This window comes from Ischnura elegans, chromosome 2 (assembly GCF_921293095.1).
Source record: "Ischnura elegans chromosome 2, ioIscEleg1.1, whole genome shotgun sequence".
NCBI classification, from domain to species: domain Eukaryota; kingdom Metazoa; phylum Arthropoda; class Insecta; order Odonata; family Coenagrionidae; genus Ischnura; species Ischnura elegans.
Window position 1 is genome coordinate 126,933,149 of NC_060247.1, and position 17,629 is coordinate 126,950,777.

Here is a 17,629-nt window from a genome sequence, read left to right on the forward strand (position 1 = left end):
GAGTCATAATTATGTGGCAGCTACATATTTCACCATTAAACTTTACAGCACAAAGGAACACATAGTTTAAATCTTTCCTGAAAGGAGCTGAAAATGTATACATTTTTGATGTTGCTAAGACGCAACATACATTGGGTTATAATTGGTTAATAATGGAGGGTAGTGGGTGGTCGATGCTTGTAATGGACATCGCAACTGTCCTTCGACTCGTCAATGGCCAAAAACATTGGCTACGGTTACAGTTAAATGAATCATCGAACAAGCCTAAAACCATTTCCCGTTCTGCTCTCTCTCCCTGACTGCGGGCGGTGCATGTGTTCTCCCCCCAGCCCGTCCCGATCCTCCCTCAGCCCCTGATTCACGTCCGCTTTCTCATAAAAAGGAATCCTCGGCTGGGTGTTTCGCCGGATGGCCGTGGAAAGGGATCGGAGGATGCGGGAAAGGAGGCAATCTGAGCATCATCTCCCGTCTGTTTACGTTCCGCATCAATTCCAACCGACCCCTCCTTCCTTATGCTCCCAGACTCTTGCTATTGCCCACCACCACCCCTCCATTTCCTTTCTCCATCTCGAAATGGTTCCACCACCCTCTCTCCCCCCCTTCACAGACATACTACTCTTCCCAATAACCTTTTTCACTCGCAACCCCCACCATCCCCGAGGCATCCTCCCCACCCCCTCCCTCTAATTCTCCTCCCGACGGGGGGTAGTAAGAAGGCCAGATAAATTTCTCTCAACAGTTCTCAAAGCCAAAAATTACAGCGACGTTCCCAGAAGAAATTTGTACCTGAATCCCGTTGGATAAGCTCCTCCTCGGGGCGATGTGTGGGCGCGACCTAAGAAGATGATGAGAATAAAATGTTTTTAGGTGGGTTCTTTTGTAAAGTGAAGAAATTTGAGTTATATCATGCTAATAAAAGATAGGACGTATAAATCCTGCTAAATAGGGCTTCATGCGAGAGAATGTATTGTAGAGGAAAAGCGTGGTTTCTAATCGTATCAGAGAGAAAGTGTCGACATTTGGTGTCACTTCCTGATATTTAGGTTTCAATTAATTTTCAGTCGAAGCTGATTCCATCATGTATGAATTATTGGGGAACAGTGTAATAAAAAGTTCGTGCTGCCACTATCGATGTGCGAGAAAATGGATTTCTTCTCTTTGTTTTGTTGAATATAGGTTTTTTCTCTATTTTTCGGCCTAATTCAAAATGAAGAATATTTAAACGTGTCGTTAAATTTTAGCGCACAAGTCGGAGAAGGCATATTAGCAGCAAACCTGCCCCGAGTGTAACGGGCGCTGGTAATCTGATTGCTTGCGCATTTTACAATCCTTATATAGTGCCATTTAATTGTTCCATTAAACTCTCTTGCCAAATAATACCCGCATATATATCCGCCTTTCCCTACTTTTCTTCTTGAATAGCACCTCACCTCTACTCCTCTCGGGTAAGGTTACCGCCTCCGACTTGCTCGGTGAAAAGAGGAAGATGATGTGACGTATTTGGATTCTCCTCGTTTGAATTCGGATTAAGAATCATATGCCATCAGAAAGGATATCGATATTCATGCATAGTGGTTGCGCAAAATTTTTCGAGATACTTATTATTCCCCGTCGAATATGCGATATTACGCTCATTTAATACATCCTTGGCAATGGATAATTAAGTGAGGCGATGATAATAATGTGAGATTTTTATTAAAATTACTTTCGGGATAATTATCTTAACTCTGAATGCTAAATCTAGGATGGGATTCATGTGAGATTATAGGTTTCTTCTTGGATCTTAATGGGCTCGCGGACCCGGCTGTAGGTTTCGTTAGTTATTGAATAATGCCAATTGAGCTGCCGCATGATATCAGTTGCACGGATGCTTCTTGAGCTCACATTATATTTGGTCACAAGTAGACGATGCAGTATTCACTACATAATTTTGCCGTCTTCCTATCGATTTCATGGAGAACCACAATTTCTTTAGTGTCCGTGTTGAATCCTGCACTCTTTGATACCGAATTTATTACTAACTTCATCCTTCTGGAAGATATTTTAGTAATTTCAGTGGACACCAAGTCACCCCCACATGCCTGTAGTCCTCTCGTTGCTGACTTTGTCCACTTTGGGAATATATCGTACCTTCTTGCAACACCACATCTGGAATTTCTCCTCGCTCCTCTCTTCGGCTCTTGGTTCGATTCCCTGGTAGGTAATCTTCTCTACACTCTTCAATTCCTCGCCTCCTTTATACCCTCTTACTTGTTATCCATCCTTGCGAACTCTAAATTATTTAGTCTTTACTCTCTTTAATTTTCAATTTCATACAGTTCGGAGATAACTCGTGTAAAATACATACGAAATATGCATAGAAAATAACGGGAATTTTCGTTTTGTTTAATTAGATTATTCATATATATATTAATGTTCTCACCGTCAAAATAGTCCCCATTAAATATCATGAACTTGTGCAATCCCTAATTCCAATTCTCGAAAAACCTCTCAAACACGATCTTTGGGGTAGTTTTTACTTATGCCAGCAATATTTTTTTTAATGTCATGTATGCTTGTAAAATGACGGCCTTATAAGTTTCTCCTTACTTATTGAAATAGGAAAAAGTCACACGGAGCCATGTCTGACGAATTAAATTATTGTTTTTGGCCAAGAATTCGCGAACAAGTAATAAAGAGTGAGCCGAAATTCGCTGAGCTCATAAAAGCACGTCTAAACTTAACGGCTGCCACAGACAATGTAAACAACAAATACAGCTGAAACTTTTATCATACTACCAACATAATAAAAAATAGACTCTCCAAACTAGTGAGGAATTTAAAAACTTGGTTCCCGTAATTTTCTCAAAACACTTCGTAAGTTAAAAGTTTAGACTTTTCTTGAAATGAAAATACACAACCCTGGTAACTTTCACTGGAAACTTATTTATTGGTTAGACGCGTTTCGACGCTGAGGCGTCATTCTCAAGTATTTGAGACAATAAATACTCAAGCACGAGAGAATAAATACTCATGTACTTGAGAATGACGCCTCAGCGTCGAAACGCGTCGTATCAATAAATAATTTTCCAGTGAAAAAGTACCCGGGTTGTGTATTTTCATTTCAACATCGATTTTCACAAACTAAAAGCCGAATCGATTGTAGACTTTTCTTGATCAGAAAAGGACCGCGAAAAAAGTTGAGCTGTGATTTAGTTATTCCTGGCATCATTTTTATAATTCATCATTTTCTTTCATTCACGGTTGGCGTCTAATGGGGTAACTCTTCGTTACAATAAACAGCACCTATGTGCGTGTGGATGTAGATATCATGGGTAAGAGTTGCTCGTAATTTCAACGACCACAATTCCTCAGGAACGGCGAATATTGGATACCATTTGGCCCATTTTATTAATAAATAGACTTCTCCGCTCATCATGTCTTGGTCTCAGTTTATGATAGAAACATTTGTTCAGTGCGAATTGTTAAGGTGTTTAACATTCTTATAGCCGGTAAAAGTTAGCATTTGTGGCGCAAAGCTTAGTAAACCAGTGCATGAGAAGAGATATCACACATGCTGCGTCATAGTTATATTTTGTAGAAACCTCAGCTTCAATAAATATAGTCAAATATGGCTTCATTGTTGCAGAAGGTTATCAGAGCTACTTTAAAAGTATTTTTAAATGTATTTTTTTATTTTAAGATTGGGAAGAATACCAAAAATCTGCATTTAAAATACAAAATACAAGATACATTGAAGACGTGTATTTGAAAAACCAAATAAAAATATATTTCAAATACTTCTTTTACATTATTTGTATTTGGTCTCTTGGGCAGGATAACCAGAAAAAACTTTCATCTTACCAATCGTCTAATTCTGATCCTTTTTATCACTCGACCCAAATTTACTCCTTCGAATTTTCGCAGCCTTATGAGCTATTTCGTTCTAGTGGGGTGACAATAGAAGAATAACCGTCCATATATTGTGGAGTATAGAAAACACCCACTCAATTCTTTTCTAAACGAAAAGATACAAGTTATGTTTTTCGTAAATCACATGAAACAGGACTCCAATTTCATAGTGTGCTCCAACCCTCCCTTAGTTCTCCGCCTTCACGCTCCAACAATTTCTCACCCTCTTTGTGTTCCCTCCTTACCCTACCTCCTTCTCCAAGTGCTTTTTTTTATATCATTTTTTCGTCTCCCCAGCGTCTCAATTTCGGACACTGGCCGTTCGGGAGCTCCCGGCATTGAATCCGAGCGAATGCGCCTCGAGGGAATGAGAGCAGCCGTCAAAGCGTCCGCTCGACGGAGCGTGAGAGAACTCGAGACGTGCGACTCCTCCAGGAAATCTAATAAAACTCCCTCTCGCGAGGTAGTCTCCACCAAAAGGGAAGAAAATCATTTTTCTTCTTTATTTTTCCCAAAAATCTAAATCTTATTGCAGATTTTTTTATTCTCTCTCTTTCCGTTTCATCTCACTTGAAATCGGAAATGTCGCGAGGGGGGATGTTTGCTTTTTCATCGGATGTTACGAACCTACCGTAGACTTTCTCAGCTGTCTTCCGCCTCCCTCCGTCTCGTCACTAAAGGCGTCCTTTTAAAGACTGCAGCGCCACCGTTTCCGGCGGCGTCGGATGAAGAAGAAGGAGTGAATGGTGGGAGGCTGTTGGTACAGAATCAAGATAATGGAACCGGAAGTTTTCAGGAAGATGAAAGGATTTGGGTTTGTCCTTGCGTGTAGTTTTCGCTAGTTTTTTTTATCGATGCCCATCCTCAGTTGGAAAAAAAAATCTGCATTCTCAGATAACTAGATCAAAACACGAGGATATTCATTACAGTATTTAGTTCGTAGATTGAATTTTCATATTTTATGATGAATTTTTTAAATGCAATATTAGCTCTTGAAGATCTGTAGACATTTTACTCAGTGCAAGCAATAGAAAACAATTTTATCTTAAGAAGATTTCCTCATTCATCTACCCCGCCCTTGCACCTCATTTGACAAAAACAGTGAAAAAGCAATCGATGATGGAATTTGTACCCTTTCCACCTAAATACATTCTTTGGCTGTAAATGAATTAGTTTTTTGAAACGCTTCAATAATATCGTTTTCATACAGCCATATCCTGTATCTGGTATATTAGCATTCGTCCTTCCCCAGAGCTTGGTGAAATGCAAGTATTTCTCATCCCCTTAGTGCATGAATTAGAGGAGAAGGATGGTATTGACCAGTGCGGTTCAGAATTGACGTTAGGGAGTCATGATGGGCGAAAATTGAAAGTGTGAGGGAAGGCCTGGTACAAATAAAAAAGTTGAGGGAAACACCATGAGCCCAAATTTGTAATTAAATAGGGAATTATGGAAATTCAAAGTTAGGGAGGTCAGAGATCACCTTGATGGTGTGGAATGGAGGAGAAGAAAACAAAATTAATTGGATTTCAATAGGTGAACTAACAGCTCGAAAAACTCCCATCAAAATCAGTTTTCTCGTGACTGGTGTGAGCTTACCCCCTTTACTGTATGACCCCTCTCGTTTTGCTGAATGCGAAGTAAAGCGACATTTAATTTCCATTTGTGCCTGCCAAAAAAGATAGTAAAGGTTGAATCAAATGATAATTTTTGCTCGTTAACGCCTGGAAGTCAAATGAAGGCATTCAATGCATCATTTGGTGAATTTGCAAAGCATGTTTATGTTGAAAATTTTGGAGACGGTGGGGTGTTTTTTCGTGTGAAAAAAGGGTAATCGGAATGCATTTAGCGGCTCTGCTCTCCGGATGCAACCCTAATCGATTTTGGCGGCAAATATTAGACAATTAATCCGGTGGAAAGCACGAAAGTCTTCCTTAACGTAACACGATTGCAGAACAGCAGGTTATACTCAGGCGAGCTTGTTTTTTAGCGATATTGTGAACCATGCTATGGTGAACACTCATATCAGATTTTTTGCTCAGTCATGCAGGGGTTTCCATAATACCCTCAATTCTCATGGCGCGTGCAAAGTCTCAAAGCCTCCCTTGAGCCATGTACGAGGGCTCCAGCTGAGGTGCAAACCGAAGAAAGGCTCCTCAAGGTCTCCTCAGAGATGTGGAAGCAACGACTTCCTTGCTGTGTGCAGCCCCAGAGTGCGGCAAAGCTTTGGCCTGGGTTTCAGCCAACTGTTCAAGTCAGTGGTTCCTTCGAAAAGGAATGGAGAAATCAAATTGGCCAGTCTCTATATATTTGAGGCCCCAAGAGGGATTTTGAGCTTATTTTCTCGGTGCCACCCGTTGAGGGATGCAGTGCTCTCTGCCTTCAACTTCACGCCACTTCTGGTTCGCCTCAACGCCGGAAACGAGTAAGTTTGGCTGTTCCGATTCTGTTATCTTTCCTCAATCCTTTTCTTGTTCGCCTGTGCGCCGTGGTTTCTGTTTAATGTGCGATTTGGTTTGTTAGTTAACTTGCTAAATTAATTTAAAGCTTTCCTTCTTACTGCCGCCACTCTTTTCCTCGGTTTACTCTCCAACAGCAACAAATCCCCCACCACCGTTTTATAGAATGCACTTGTAAAATACCCCATGAATATTTAATGAACTCCCAAAAATGAGTCTATTCTCTTTGTGCCACATATCCCACCAATGGGCGGATGTGAATTCTGTGAGAACTTGGAAAAAGTTATGATGAATCAATTCTAAATCGTTTTTAGTAATAGCTTTTCTTTTACATCTCCTATTCGCTCTTTTGTCCGTGAGTAATTTTTTTTTGTTATGTCTACAGTTTGCCTTTGCATTTTGATCATTTGGACGGTCCATCATTCCATCTTTAGTGTCAACGTAATTCAAATTTTACCGTTTAGAACTATATTTTCTATAGAATTTCTTTTACGTACTGACCGCTAGTTGTTATTTGGAGGTGCTCTTCAACCTTGAGCAGACGCATACCCTCGACTAGAACGGTCATTTTTGGTGATGTATTATTCGCATAAAACTAACATATCATACCTTGAACATTTCAGCGTGTATAAAATAGACTATGGCACTATGGCCAATATTTTCATGTAACTAAAATTTAATATTTTTACCTTTTGATTATTTTCTTAGGTGAATTTTTTTCATATTCGAGATGAACGAAAATGTACTGGGTCACTCTAACCCTTTCTAACCCAGAGCCGCTCTGGGAGAAATTAAATTTCAAGATTTTTCATTTTGACAGCTTGAAAATTTTGCACCCAATTATAATTATTGTGGCAGCTAAATAATGCATAATTGCAATTTACACCACAATATAATTCGGAGCTTAGATATTTCCTAAATAGAGCAGAAAATTTATACATATTTGATGTTACTTAGAAACAACAACGGGCTATAATGGACTAAGGCGTCACTTGGTGGAAAAATGTCATATTGAGTTAATTATTATCGAGACTTATAGAATGCTATATTTAATTAAACGGGGACCCCTACACTATGGCTTACCCTAAAAATTTCAGTATAGTGGCTCAAATTTTACGCCAGCGATCCATCGCCTAAAAAGATCGGTCCAAAGGAAGAAAGGTATGCGTCCCTTCCGAGGCGGCCGTTTGATATCATCGCGAGGAAGGAGCGGCGGTATTGCTGCGTCCAAAGTACCGAAAGTTGACTCTTCGCTCCCTCTACTTGACCCCTCCGCGGCCGAGCGCCCTCTGTCGCTCGCCCGTTTCCTCCCTCCCAAACCCATTCGCCCCCTTCCCCTCGCAGTTTAGATATGTGCCTCTCCCATTCGGAACAATTCACTCCGAGGATGAGGATGGACCCTGGCGAAGTGTTTCCCGTTTGCTCCTCGCATCTCATTGCCCGCAATTGCCACTGAGAGGGGGTAGGGCTCCTTGAGGGACAGGGTTCGGTGCGGAATCTGGAAAGGGGTTGGATCAGAAGGGAGCGGATGGATCCTAGGGCGTGGGTGGATTCAGGGTAAGGCTGGGAGGGACCCTTGCATCCCGCCAAGGATCGGTTGTCGGGGGGAGAGGATCGGAACTGGTAGGTTACTGCAGTCAGGAAGGACCTGGCTCGAATCCCGGGAAAGGCCGTGATTTATGCACCAGCGCATCCATTTAAATCTATGTGATGACACGCAATCCGCCCCAATGGCTGAGAATGCAAGAAAAAAACATAGTTAATTCGGTGAAGATTATTTGAGGATTTAAAATGGTGAAAGCACTTTTGTATTTTCGCACATCTTTATTTATATCGACCCAGGTTTCGGCACATAATGCCATTTTTAAGGCATGATAGGCAACCTTGAAAATGGACTAATGCCGGTAGAATGGCATAAACCTGTGTCGGTAGGAATAAAGTGGTGAGGAAATAGACAAGTGATTTAATTATGCTAAATGTGAAAGATTTCCTCCGAGTCACGCCGGAAGCTGTGCATTTTATTATTCAAGAAGTAATCGAAAGCAACATACCTACCTGTATTCTTAAAAAGTTATTTCTTTTAAGTTTTAACGTTGGATAGAGAATCGCGATTGTAAAGTCAAAACTCAGTTATTACAAAAAATATGTTAACACGACCATGGCTTCGATGTATAAAGTTTTCATTTGGTACAAAAACACCAGGACAACATATACACGGGTATGCGGCAAGTATACCTTCGTTATGATATAAGTTTCGTTGTAAGTTTCAATGTAACTGCCATTGAAATTTTAAAACACCTGCAAAGTATTCTGCGATGCTTTAAATTTCACATGTTAGTATAGATGATTTCATAAGTCTGGAATTACTTAGAGGGATCAACCACATTCCCTCCAGAAGAAATCTACTCTCCTACGGAGAATAAGCTTATTTCATTCCTCTTTGGATGTGGTCCAATATTGGTCCACGATGCGAAGTCCGAAAGTTTTCAATTTACTAAATGGAGTACTTTTGACCTCGCAAACTTTCCCGGGTTGGTAGCTGTTCCTGAGTATTTCAGCCATCGTGGTGAGTGGAGTAGGGTGGGCAATGGCTTTTCCTCCCCATGCAAGGAGGAAGAATCGGTTGGCTAGCTGTTCGGGGAGGACTATAACGCATTCTGAGGTTCCCCCCCGGTAGTTCTGCATGATGCGCCCACCCATGCCAATACACCCACCCCCTCTTACTAGCATCAGGAGTGTTCCCTCCCTCCCTTCCACGCTGCTTGCGCACTTACTATGGGGGCGAGCGAGAGAGAGAGAGAGAGAGAAAGGGGATGAGGGAAGTGCACAGGGCGCTTATGCCCGAGCTTGCGGGGGGGTAGGTTTGGGGCGTTGTCTTTGAAAGGCGAGGAGGCCGAAGGGCCGCCCTCCTGTTTGTGCAGCTCCGAGGACCATTCGGGACCAACTCAGGTTTCCGTCCCTTTTGTGCGCCTCCTCCTACACCCCCCCCATGCCTCTCTCTCTCTCCCGCTCCACTCTCTCCAGAGTGTTTTCATTTCGCAGCGCTTGACGCCTTGGTGACCGACGGACCTCGCCTCGAGTGATGACGATGCCTTCGATCGAACTGGGACAGCGAATAAGTGCGGATCAGAGAGTTAACTCGGTGCTCGAGAAGTACTCGAAAGGGATTAGATGAGAGTTGAAAGAGAGTTAATCGGAGTGTTATTGGACTCCCGGGCGCTCTGCTATTGCGTCGTAACCATGGGCGAAATCTCCGTGTCTCCCGTAAAGTGCATCGCATTCCTATGTTCAAGCATTTTCAAGAGTCGATATTTTTTTTTAATTCAACTATTTGGGCAGCACATTAGAGGAAATGGATACAACAGTAAGGATGTTAGTAAGAGAATTGCGTTAGCAGAGACGGCGTTCATGAATGGGAAGGAGCTAATGAGAAGATCGCTGTGAAGGAGTTTAAAGAAAAGGCTAGTGAAGTGCTTGATTTGGAGTGTATCGCTTTGCGGTGCGGAAACATGGACACTTAGGAAGGAGGGCGAAAGCAGCTTGGAGGCGTTTGAGATATGAGCGTGGAAAAGAATGCGAAGAGGACGGAAAGGAAGAGGAACGGCGAAGTGCTTGACATGGTGGGTGAGGTGAGGCATCTTTTAGATGAGATACGGAGGAGACAGAAGTTATGGACGGAGCGAGTATTTAGCGGGGAGGGAAGGTGATGTTAAAAATAGTGCTAATGAGTAGAATGGTGGGCAGGGATGCCGACTTACAAAAAATATTGGGGGGGGGGCCCAAACCGGGGATCTTGCCCCGAGAAATTTTATAAGTAGTGAGTTTTAAGTTTTTTAAGCATTTTAGAAGAGTCACATCATCAAAATTAGAACCCTGATAACTCGAAACTTGTTCCGACTGTGGACGTTTGTGGCGCTGATGTAGCGCGAGATAGTGCTGGGAGGCAGTCACGCCTGAACGATGGCAGGGAGAGGTTGGGCAGATTCCATGCTCCCTCATTAGTGACTCAGTTTCAAATGTATTCTTTGTTCGTGGAATCCTGCGATGTGAATTGCAGCGAAGTAAAATTATAGTGATACAGTCCACTATCTTTCATTACCGCAACAAACAAAACTCGATATCTGGACTCTCCGGGGAAAATCGACAAGCCTGACGCATTTTTTCCTCACACACATGACGAATTTTTGAGGGGGCTCGGGCCCCCTCAGGCCCAATGGAGTCGGCGCCACTGATGGTGGGTAAACGAGGGAGAGGAAGGAAGAGAATAGGATTTTTAGATACAATGAAAGAGAGTAGGCCTCCTAAAGATGGCATCTCTACGATTGCCTAAGAATATGTTGAGACAGGCTGACGTAATGTTACTAATTTTAGGATATTTTTTATGGATTTTTTCTCCTGCGTTAATCCAATTATTATTTTTCGTTTTTCCACGATATCTTCACCAGTTTAGTCTTACACAATGATGACTTGGATGATATTCAACGCTACTATTATTTACTGTCCTCTCTTAGTGGTGAGGCACATAAACTATTAGAGAACTTGCCCATCATTTCCGACAACTTCAAGGTAGCTTGGGATATCGTTTGTAAAAGGTATGATAATCCCAAACTTATCGCCACAGCGCATATCAAGCGTCTCTTTTCACTGACAGCAGTGAGTAAGGACTCAGTTGTTGACATGAGAGCATTGATCAATCAGTTGGTTAGTAATTACAATGCATTGCAGGCGCTACAATTGGAAATTCCTCTGCATGAAATCCTTCTTTCACAACTTGTTCTTGAAAAACTCGACGAACCTACTCGAAAGGAATGGGAAATAAAAATGAATTCTCATCAATTCGCAAGCTTAAATGAATTGTTAGGATTTCTAGAAAATAAATGTCAGTCGTTGGAAGTGATTAAGGCCAATCAGAACGTGAAACATGCAGTAACAAGTTCCAAGCATCAGGAACACGATAAGCAATGGCGGACAAATGCAAGACAAACGTATTTAGCTGCCAATGATCAGTGTATATTCTGCAATCAATTGCATTCCCTTCATAAATGCACAGAATTTACCAAGCGAGGTGTTCAACAGCGAAATGAATTTGTGAAGCAACATTCGCTTTGTTATAATTGCCTCCAACCTGGACATAGAATGAATAAGTGCAAGTCAGGTAATTGTAGGTATTGCGGCGGAAGGCACCACACTCTTCTGCACGAGATAGAAGGCACCAAGGTCGTGTCAAGACAGAAACCTTTTTCCACCAATGGATCACCTCATCATTCACAAAGTGATTTGAAAGAGGACGCCAATGGATTACAAACGAGCAATTCTTATTGTTCTTTGAAGAGAACGTCAGAAACTCAAGTACTTTTATCCACTGCTATGGTCAAGGTACGCGACAGCAGCGGAAAATTCCACACCTGTAGAGCACTGCTAGATTCATGCTCTCAGTCTCACTTTGTGACAGAATCACTGGTGCAGCGTTTAAATTTGAGGAAAACGAGAAAAAACACACCAATTGAAGGTATCAACACGCAAAAATCTCAAGTGAAACACTGTGTTACTCTACAGATCCAGTCTAGAATTAGTTCTTACAACATCACAGTTGAGTGTTTGGTTCTACCAAAAATATCAGGAGACATACCTTCAACGTACTTGAATACAGCAAATTGGAATCTTCCAAGGGAACTTCCTCTTTCAGACCCTGCGTTCAATGAACCGGGAAAAATAGATTTGCTGATAGGAGCAGATATCTTCTTTCACATTCTCAAACCTGAGCGGCAGATAAGACCAGGACCTTATCCTGTCATGCAAAATACGGAGTTGGGATGGATTCTAGCTGGACGTTTTCATCCTCAGGAGGAGGCAGTGTCACCTTTTCTTCCTAAAAAGACATTCTTTCTTGCAAATGCGCTTAGTCTTGATGATCAGTTAAAACGATTGTGGGAGATGGACAACTTTACACAGCCTCCACGATCAAAGGAAGATGTAGAATGCGAGAAGCATTTTGTCAACAACACGACCAGAGATGACACTGGACGATATGTGGTTCGGCTACCCTTCAAGGAAAATCCTGAATGCTTGGGAGACTCACTGAAAATGGCGACAGTGAGACTTTATCATCTGGAAGGACGTATTGACAGAAATCCTAATCTACGTGCAGACTATGGAGGATTTTTAGCCGAATACGAAGCACTTGGACACATGAAGGTCATTCAAGATGCGGATTGTGCTAAAACAATTTCTTGCTACCTGCCACATCATCCTGTTGTGAAGGCTTCTAGCACAACTACAAAGACAAGGGTAGTTTTCGACGCATCTGCTAAGACAACTACTGGAAAGTCTTTGAATGATATCCTAATGGTGGGTCCAACGGTTCAACAAGATCTGCAGTCGATCATACTTCGATTTCGGATTCACCAAATCGGGTTTACTGCAGACGTAGAGAAAATGTATCGACAGGTACGAGTAGATGAACAGGATTGCAGGTTTCAGAGAATCTTATGGAGAAACTCTACGACAGAACCTATAACAACCTTTGAGTTACAGACAGTCACCTACGTCACATCGTCAGCACCATTCCTGGCAACTAGATGTCTGCAACAATTAGCCCAAGACGAAGAAGGTGATTATCCAAAGGGAGCAGAAATCCTTTCTCATGACTTCTACGTAGATGATTGCATATCCGGAGCATCGAATCTCAACGAAGCTCTTGAATGCCAAGACCAGCTCATTAAACTATTGAAAAGGGGTGGATTTAACTTACGCAAATGGTGTTCAAATCATCCAGCATTACTGGAATCTATTCCCATAGAACTTAGAGAAGTGCACCTTCCACTTCGTCTGGACAGTCAAGACAAGGTGACTACTTTGGGTCTTCTTTGGCATGCAGCAGCTGACCAATTTCAGATCACCAACGGTCTTCACAAATATCAACAATCAAGATTTAGGAACCATACCACTAAGAGAACGGTGATAGGAGTCATTTCTTCCATTTTTGATCCCTTGGGTCTTATAAGCCCAATAGTGATAACTGGCAAGGTTCTCTTGCAGCAACTTTGGTTAAAGGGAATAGACTGGGACGAAGAACTACCGGACGAAATGCTACAGCAATGGCAACATTGGTTCACTCAACTTCATAAAATTGACGAAATCTTTATTGATAGGCTAGCAGTTGCAAAGGGAAGCCTTAGGGATCTTCAAATTCACGGTTTTTCAGATGCTTCCGAGAAGGCATATGGTGCTTGCATCTATATTCGATCAACCAATGAAAGGGGCCAGACAAGAGTTAAACTACTTTGTGCTAAGTCAAGAGTGGCTCCAGTGAAACGGGTCTCGCTTCCACGGCTTGAATTGTGCGCAGCTTTAGTGTTAGCACGTCTATTCGAAAAGGTGACTACTGCAGTTAGCCACATTAAATTCAAGACATTTTTGTGGACTGATTCTACGGTGACATTAGCATGGATAGCAGCGTCACCAAGTAAATGGAAAACATTTGTAGCAAATAGAGTGGCAGAGATACAAGAAAAAACGTCAGACGCGCAATGGTGTCACGTCTCATCAGAAGATAATCCTGCAGATTTGATTACCAGGGGATTAAATGCAGATAACCTTACCCATAATAGAACATGGTGGAACGGACCTTCCTGGATTCGCAGAATGCCATCTACATGGCCGAACTCAGGTAAACAAGTAATATCAGAAGAAATTCCAGAACAGAAAAAGGAAAGAAAAACCTTCGTAAGCTTGAAGGTTCAAACGTCTAGTATCATAGAAAGGTTTTCTAGTCTGAGGAAATTGCAACGAGTGATGGCGTATTGTCTACGCTTCAAAGAGAATTCCAGAACTACCCGTGTAAGAAGACAAATCGGTGAATTAACTCAGGAAGAAATAGAGAAATCACTTCAGCTTTTGATCAAGATGGCGCAGTACAGTGAATTCTGTCAGGAGATACACGACCTGAAAGACAATGGGGCAGTTAGTTGTAAGAGCAATTTAAAATCCCTGAATCCAATCTGTTATGAGGATGGACTTCTACGGGTAGGAGGCCGATTGCAGCATTCCGACCTTCCTTTTCAACAGAAGCATCCTGCTATTTTACCACAACGACATCATTTGACCAAACTCATAATCCAAGAGGAACACAAGCGACTTCTTCATGCGAGAGGTCAATTTTTACTGAATTCACTGAGAGAGAGATTTTGGATTCCCAATGGAAGGAATCTGATTAGAATGATAGTCCATCGCTGTTTGCCTTGTAGCAAGTTAAGGGCTCAAGCAACGACACAGTTAATGGGACAGCTTCCGAGCTACCGAGTTAATCCCTCAACACCTTTTAGAAACACAGGGATTGACTATGCAGGACCTTTTTTCATAAGATCAGGTTCACCACGATCCAGAATAAGAGTTAAATGCTATACAGCAGTGTTCATATGTCTTGCCACGCGTGCTATACATTTGGAGGTAGTCAGTGACATGACAGCCCAAGCATTTCTTGCAGCCTTTAAGAGATTCATTTCTCGTCGAGGGAGGTGCCAAAATATCTACAGCGACAATGGGACTACTTTCGTGGGGGCCGACAAGGAGTTGCGAAGCTTACGTGAGACCGTCAGTACAGTTCAAAAACATGATTCTCTGACTGAGTTTTCAAAAGGAGAAGGGATACGCTGGCACTTCATTCCACCCCGAGCTCCTCACTTCGGCGGAATATGGGAGGCTGGTGTTAAGTCCTTCAAGTATCATCTGAGAAGAGTCATGGGAATGGCGTGCTTGAGCTTTGAAGAATTCACCACTCTTGTTACCCAAATTGAAGGATGTCTCAATTCAAGGCCTTTAGTTGCTCTTTCCAACAACCCAAATGATCCCTCTGCATTAACTCCCGGCCATTTTCTCATTGGTCAACCCATTACTTCTATCCCAGAACCAGATCTAATTGACGTAAGAATTGGCTTGCTTTCTAGATGGCAGCAGATGCAGCGGCAGTTGCAGCAGTTCTGGAAGAAGTGGTCAAATGACTATTTGGCTACGCTGCAGCAAAGGAACAAGTGGTCCGTAGTCATAAAAAACCTTAATCCGGGTGCATTAGTAGTTGTAAAGGAAGACAACACACCTCCTATGTCCTGGAACCTAGGTGTTATTGAAATAGTTCATCTTGGTGTCGACGGACTTGTGCGTGTGGTAACAGTACGAACCAAACACGGAACATATAAGAGGCCCATTAATAAGATTTGTGTTTTGCCTTTAAATGAAACTGATGTTTAATTCTAATTACATTGTATTTTGTGTTATTAAAAAATGGGCCCTATATCCATTTTTTGGCGGGCGGTATGTTCCGACTGTGGACGTTTGTGGCGCTGATGTAGCGCGAGATAGTGCTGGGAGGCAGTAACGCCTGAACGATGGCAGGGAGAGGTTGGGCAGATTCCATGCTCCCTCATTAGTGACTCAGTTTCAAATGTATTCTTTGTTCGTGGAATCCTGCGATGTGAATTGCAGCGAAGTAAAATTATAGTGATACAGTCCACTATCTTTCATTACCGCAACAAACAAAACTCGATATCTGGACTCTCCGGGGAAAATCGACAAGCCTGACGCATTTTTTCCTCACACACATGACGAATTTTTGAGGGGGCTCGGGCCCCCTCAGGCCCAATGGAGTCGGCGCCACTGATGGTGGGTAAACGAGGGAGAGGAAGGAAGAGAATAGGATTTTTAGATACAATGAAAGAGAGTAGGCCTCCTAAAGATGGCATCTCTACGATTGCCTAAGAATATGTTGAGACAGGCTGACGTAATGTTACTAATTTTAGGATATTTTTTATGGATTTTTTCTCCTGCGTTTATCCAATTATTATTTTTCGTTTTAATGCCCATTTATTTTCCGTAACACATTTTATGCATGTATTTGGAATTAAAACTAACTGATCATCTTAATCGCGAGTCATTAATAGCAAGATCAGTTTGACGCAGCTCTCCTCTAAATTCTCCCATCTATGATCTTTTATCGCTTACACTTTTCTTCGGTTTTGCATTATTCAACACCTATCTGATATCTATCCATATATATCCGATGTCAAATTGTTGAAATACGTGGAAAATTTTTAAAATATGATATACCGTTTGAGTTAAGATAGGGTTAAAATGAAATGAGGTCGGGTGAGGTGCTGTGCAAAATAGCACATCATTATCGTATCGCTAAAGTTTGTGGTCGCACGAAATTAATGCATGCGGCGAATATGTACTGGCTGTGCTGTGTTAAAAAGGAAGTCATTCATCCCCAAGGAAATATTTATAAGTGGAAAAGAGTGAAAGGTTGTGTTTCGTGAATTCATAAAGTAAATAAGCATTGAGCGATTGAGATGGATTTCTTACGATTGAGTGCTATTTACGGTTTTAAATAAAAAAAATGTTTTTTTTTGGGACAGCCTAGTGCTATTAGGTTTAACATACTGATGATTTGAGGCAAAAGTTTAGCCTGCTATACTTAATTTTCGATGGAAAGAGTTGGATAAAATTGAGAAAATATTTGGAGTATTTAAGGAAATTGGACGTGGTATTATAGCCGATATTTTTCAGAAAAACGTGAAATTCTCCTATATCTCTCTCCATAAAAATTTTTGATATAAAAACCTTTGAAAGCTTTGGTAGGTATCTCTGCAACAGAATCATCCCATAGATTAGGTATGGATTTATTTTTAAGACTTGTTGATGTTAATAAGTTTGACATCAATAGCTTATACCCGTCAAAAGTTCTTTTCCTGTGCCTCATCCCAATGTTGTATGTATGCTATCATTTAAACAGTTTCGTTTTGTGACCAGCAGTCACCTCAAATATTGTTTTGATAGGAATGAAAAAATATTGGAATGACCCCTCCAGCATATTGATCTGCATGTTATGCCCTGTAATGGCCCTTTGATGAAAAAAACGAAATATATTCAGAAAAGGATAAATTAAATACGGATATTAATGAATTTCTTTTTTGTGAATACTTATTGGATATTGAAGAGGGATGATGAGAAATAAATAAGTGGTGGTCACGGATGATGAATTTTTAAATTAAATTGGAAACATTAGGAAATTTTTTCTCACTTTGCTTTTTTTTATACGAATTATTTTGGTAAGATTGCCACGCCAAATATTGTATTCATATGGCGGTGAGCGTCGCAGGATATCTTTTCTTGTACCACGATCCTTTTTATATAATTTCTTTCCTTCATAGATTATCACCAAACGTTTTTCCTCCTTTTCTCTTCGAAAATTTCGAGCTTTGCTGCATCCAGTCATTAAATGTTTT